Raw genomic sequence first — 6504 nt, 5'->3', positions numbered from 1 at the left:
GTTTGTTTGGTTAAGGGAATTCGCCAGAGGTTCTGCCAGCAATGTAGCAGGTCGGTTACTCTTAGCTCATCTTGGCATTTCCTATGATTTTTTAACGTTTCTCCTGCTAATTGTTATCTTATTTATTATGGTTTTAATCATTCTGTATGGTTTAAGTGTGCGATCTGGTGAATTTTTAGAGTGTAAATGCAGGTTTCACGAAATTTCAAAGTTCGATGGGACCAAAAGAAGTTGCCGGGCCGGTTGGCTGGCCATAATTTGCGGCGGAGAAAGGTGGTGCAGGCAGACCAAGAAGCAGAGGATGTTTAAAAGACTGCCAACTTCATCATCAATATTAGTAATAAAATAGCAGAGTCAAAATGGAAGGTGTAAGAATCCTATGGAGCGGGAACTGATACTCCAAGTTGCAGCAGTACTAGCAAGAACTGATACTCCAAAGTTGCAGCAGTACTAGTACACAAAGAATTTTCCAACTAGATAGCAATACCATAGGCATAGCAACAAAATTATACCTTTTCGTTTTAGATCCTTAGTAATGCTGAAACCAATCACTAGCATGTTATTTATAATCCAAAATTTACTACCATAATGTTGTGTTATCGTCCTGTGGAAAGAGAATCACCAGTCACAAGGCGACCAAGCTTAAAAACGTCATCAAACAATTCTTTTAAGGAGCAACATCAGTTCAATTATATTTGAAGCAAATATTCGAGGAGAGAAGGGCTAAAACCTTTGCCTTTGTCTGCTCGACGCAAGATTTCATATTGAAAACGGTTTCTAAAATTTTAAATTATAAAATTCTACAAAATATATATTTAAATAAAAAATATAAAAGAAATATGTTACAATTTAAAATTTTTAGGGAAAAAAACCACTAAACAAGTCATTACAACCATGTGGGGATAGGTCATGAGTTAGCCCATGATAAGAATACCACAAGGCAAACTAGCAAAAACGACGTCAACCAATGGAGTGGATCTTCATTGCCAAATCCTCAATTATAGAGGTTAACGAGGAATCAGCTCTATCGTCAAAGGCATTTAGCCATTCATTGAATAATCTATTTAGACAGTTTAGAATTTTTAGTCCAAGCTCTCCACATTAGGACCTTCAAATCTTGAAACATAGACATAAAAAAACCAGTAGTGAAGTAAATAAAGAGTCAGAGAGAAAAACTCCATCCTAAGAAAGGAGTAGGAAAATGGACCCCATCAAACAAATTTTTTAATATTTTAGTCAAATAATTTTTTATGCCATAACATCAAATTTAAATTAAATATATTTTAAAGTTTTTTTCCCTCTCTTCCCGTTTTAATATTTTTCTTGATTGTTTAAAAATATAATATCATCGGTCTTTGACCAAGTGATTGACACACATTTTATCATAACTCTTCTTATATTCTCTTTCATATTCTTTTTTTTTCTCTCTTTAGTTGTTATGTTTTCTCATATTTGAGTTTTTGTATTATTTTATTGAATAAGTATTTTCACTTTCTATCAAGAATAGTGATTTTATTTCATTATTTTAGTATTTTTTTGGGATTAAATTTGAAATCATCCTTTGTTGATATTTATTTGATTATCTTACATATTAATTTTTGATTTGGACCTTTATATAAGCAACTCATATAGATCGAACTTAAATTTGTGATAAATTCAATGTTTCATTATTGTTATATTATTTTTATGTTATTGTTGATGCCTCGATGATATTTATCTTTCACCTTTGGTATTACTATGGGTGGCAACGGGACAGGGCGGGGACGGTTTTGCATTACTCATTATGTCCCTAACACTTGCGGGTACGGTTTTGGAGAATCCATTATAGTTTCGGGGTTTTTATCCCCTTACCCATTCCTTACAGATCCATGCGGGTTTCGGTTAATCCTCATACCCAAAAAATAAACAAACATTTTTGAAAACAATGCAACATCTAAAATTGTAAGATATATCAGATTGTCTCAAATCAGTGTCTATCTATAATATGAAAAGTTTCAAACGTTAATCATAACACCAATATATACGTACATCTTAACCATTTTCAATCTCAACAATCATATATTAAATGAGAAAAGATCTAAACTTCAATTTAGTTCCTTGAGATTTAACAGTGGCTACACGTAATATCACATATATTTTTCGAGGATCTTGATGGTTAATTTTGTAAAATATCAGGGATCCCTACGATTATTTTTCGGAGATACCCACAGTTATTTGCACCAGTATGGTTTGACCCACAGTTCGGATATAGCAATCACCATCCCCATTTGAGTTTCGGGGATAAAACTTCTTATCCCTAACATCGTGGGTGAAGATTTTGATTATTCTCCATCCCCGTCGGTTTGGATCCCCACGGTTTTCGATTTTTCCTCACCCGATTGCAACCCCTAGGTATTACCTTCGGTATTTGTTTGTATCTCTATTTTTGAGTTGTTTAATTGATTTTTAACCAATTTCATGTATGATGTTATTTTCACTATTTAGAGTTTTTTTTTTGAAAGATGAGTATTTTGTATTAATAAGATACAAGGTACACCACCCCATGGACATCATTAAAAATCTCCCTAAACCTATTGGAGGAAAAAGAGTGAACCATGAGATGGACAAAACATAAAGCTAGAAAACTAGCTCCTGGGATACAACACTAAACATCAAACCTGTTATGAAAACAGCTACACACAGGGACAACAACCAACCGAGAAGAACACATAGAGAAGAGCAGCACTACTAGCCACATAACCTCATGCGGACAGGCACCAAAGCGAAACTCAACAATATTAACTTATTAAATAATGACCTCGAACTTCAAACAAAATCCTGGATAACAAGTGAGCTATACTAGCCACAAAAGTAATAACCCAAACTCCAATCTGCAAAGCCAACCGCTCCAGAACGAACAACCAGAAAAGCTAAAAGAAATAACCAAAACCGCTATAATAACCAAGAACACAACACAAACTCGTCGAAAGCCTCCAAAATAAGATTACGGATTACTAAACAACCAACAAAAACACCAACCAATCAACCCAACCACATAATTCTTCAAAAAACCAAACAATTACACCACAGCATACCACATCAACCAAGGATAAAGATACAAGCCACATAATTCGACTGACATTTACACCAGCCCACTCCACAAGGCTCCACAGAAATGAGCAAAAAAAGGACAGCCTGGCTCCAAAACATCCAGCACAAAACACCTCAAGAACAACAACCTAAACTTCTGAAAGAAAAATCCACCATAAACCTCGGTAACCAAGAAAATAACACCAGGGAACATTCAATAAAACACTCCCTCACATCATAGAAGCCTAAAAAATCCTAGCCAGACTCCATCACAGACAATATTCAAAACAAATTACACTCTAAAGAAATCTATGACACTCCTCAATCCTGACCCCCGCTCAACACCTCACTGGCGACAAAACTTCTAAAGAACCACAATTTCAGGACTGCCAAACATAAGTCCAAGTTGCTTACCTAAAGACACTGCCTCATGCGCTTCAACAAAAGCCTCAGTCCACCTTTGCTTTAAAATAGAATCCGAAATAGATGTATCTAATAATTCAGAGAATAAAAAATCTGATTTATTCAAATTAAATTTCTTCAGCGCTCGATCTCTTCTTCTTCTCTCGCTTTAGATAGGACCTTGCCCTGAATATCAACACATATCCAAATTTCTTCAACTTAATATTTTTGCTAAAAGATCGATATGGCGAGACCAAAGTCTCCTCAAATTCACGCCCAACATGCTCAGATATTGCTTTTTTCTTATTAAATGAATTATCATTATCACTAGAGAGAGTCGAACCCACGTTGAAACCAACACACCCCCTGCTTCCTTGGCACTAACATTATTAAACTCCACTAAAGCTTCCACCAATTGTTTTTCCAAGTGGAATCCCACTATTTAATAAACCTTCAACACCCCTGTAACCCTCCCACTAACGCCATTCATAGAACCCATTACAAAAGGAGTCTTAGCAATATTAAAATCATCTATATTGGCCACTACCCCAACTATGTCTCCACTATGCGGTCTCACGTGAAGAGTGTTAATTGGAATTTGAAAATCAGCTCCCACTATACCCTCATCGAAACCACCATCATCCATGCTCGGCTCCCCGACAATATCCTTCAAACGATCTCCAAAACTATCACAATTACATGTTTCCTCAAAAGCACCACCACTGGAAATGGGAGTCCTCTTCTTATCACCTAAACTTCCCGAAACGGCAAAATCCTACGACATATCAACATTACGATTTGGCAAAGAGACACCCTCATTAACAAACCGGAACTCAAACGGACCATCAGACCGAGAAGGATCATGAGCTGCCATAATATCACCCCACCACTCAATTCTGATTCATTCAGAATGCATGATTTCTCGTGTAAATTGTCATCATTTCTATTGAATTGTTCCCAAAGCAACACACAGTTAATTTAGCATCCCTCATCTCTTCAGTTCTCTCCAAATTAACCGAAGACGCGCCAGAATTATCCTCTTCCGTTGCTCTATTGGAACTCCTCCTTATGATCGTTCGAACCTTCCTTTAATTTTTTTTTGATTCCCCATTGAGTAGATGTCCAACAACATCTGAAATGCCAATTTCCAATACTCGAACCAATTGAACATTGTTTCCAATTTCTATCTCCACTGTTTCATCGATCATATTATCTTAGTTTAGTTATAAGAATTGTAACATTCTCACAATCAATGGAATGGTCTACATTCTCACCTAAAGATTCGAAATTTCCCCATCCACCACCCTTTTAAGTGTAATATGATTCCAGCATTGCAAAGGGACACCCGAGACCTTAATCCAGGTCGCCTGCTCTGATTTATCTAACTATTATGACCAGAGCTCAACCTTTGAGACGATTTCTTTGAGATAAGACCAGCTCAAGTCTTCTAACATCAAGAACAATTCATCATCTTTAAAGCTTAATAGAAATGATTTACCTCTGATACGATGGAATTTGATGCTCTCCAATCCCATTTCTGCAAACGAAAACTAATCTCCCTCACGCTACAAACCGTTGACATCTGGCCCACCAGGCATCTTTTCAATTTCAACAAGACCTCCTTCTCTACAAAGCCTTTTATTCGCTTCACTGAACTCACCACATTTTTGCCCAATCTTCCCCCTTCTGTAATATTAGCCTAAAAATTACTAATTTGTTCTTGCTCTTGGTTCAAGTTCCTTAGAAGGGCCTCCTTTGATGTTTCTGCTTGAATGAAGCCCCCCATCTCCTTGACTCCCTATCAGCATTTCTAAGACCTGTAACTCTTGAAAATCTCTAGACTTTTCAAACTGAACCGATAATTTGAAACCATTAAGCTTCTCAATACCACGTTCTGCCTATACTTTGCTCCCAAACCTCACAAAACCAAATCGCTTACCTTTTCTGCTTAGCTTATTTGCAATGAACGCACCAATGACATTCCCATATCGAGCAAATAAAAACCATAGACCCTTCCAGTGTAATGTTATAGGGAAATTTTCCACAAACAACGAAACTACCTGAGATGCTGATGAACCGTTCATCTTCGCTCCTTATGAAAGATATGGCTTCACTATTTAGAGTTTAGTTTTGCTCTTCAATGATTTTAGGAGAAATGATTAGTTAATATGGTTAATTTATTTTAATTTTTATATAATTTTCTTTGTTGGTATTGTGATTTTATTATATTTTTCATTTTTTGTTTTAAGTGTTTGAGTTTTTAAGTCGAGTCAATTTCTAATTTTAAATTTAAATTCAAGTCGTGAATGTTCAAATGAAACTAAACTTAATTTTAAAAGTTTAAATTAATCAAATTTAACAATATTCAAAACGAGTCATTTATATAATTATAACCTTCGCCTAAACATGGGACCCTGACGTAGAATCGGCTCGATTATTATACTAGTTTTGGCCCTCTAACCGGGGGAAAAAGGGTGGAAAGAAAAGGTAAACAAGTTTTGGCATTTTCTAGATGATTTTACGGAAATATTACCCTTATATGAAATAATTACTTTTCAAGCCCTTTCCTAAATATTACCGATCTAGCACTCTTTCTGACACGGTTGCAATAAAGCACGGATCGACATCCGCGCCTTCGTGGGGTTTTGGTACGTACAAAATTTCATTTATTTCCCTAACTGTGTATCTCCCACATTAATTATCACACGTCTCCTCCTCCTCTCCCTATAAATGCCACACCCAACACAACCTTCAAACCACACTCAAATCTCGAATTCTCCCACTCTTCCTATTATCAATCTTTATATAAGAAGGTAAAATATTTTCTATTATATTAAAATTATTTAATAATTTATTCTTTTATTATATTTTATTGTACTATTTTTTATTACTTTTTGCATTTATAAAATGGAAGGTGGGTTGCTACATTTAAATGGGAATCATATCTCGAGGAATTTTACTGATACAGTAACAATTTTAAATTGTGTTGTTATTTTAATTATTGTGAATGTTTTATTTATTTAATTTTTTAGT

The sequence above is a fragment of the Hibiscus syriacus genome, unplaced genomic scaffold (assembly GCF_006381635.1).
Source record: "Hibiscus syriacus cultivar Baekdansim isolate YM2019G1 unplaced genomic scaffold, ASM638163v2 tig00109919_pilon, whole genome shotgun sequence".
Taxonomy (NCBI): Eukaryota; Viridiplantae; Streptophyta; class Magnoliopsida; order Malvales; family Malvaceae; genus Hibiscus; species Hibiscus syriacus.
Note: the sequence above shows the minus strand (reverse complement) of the source record.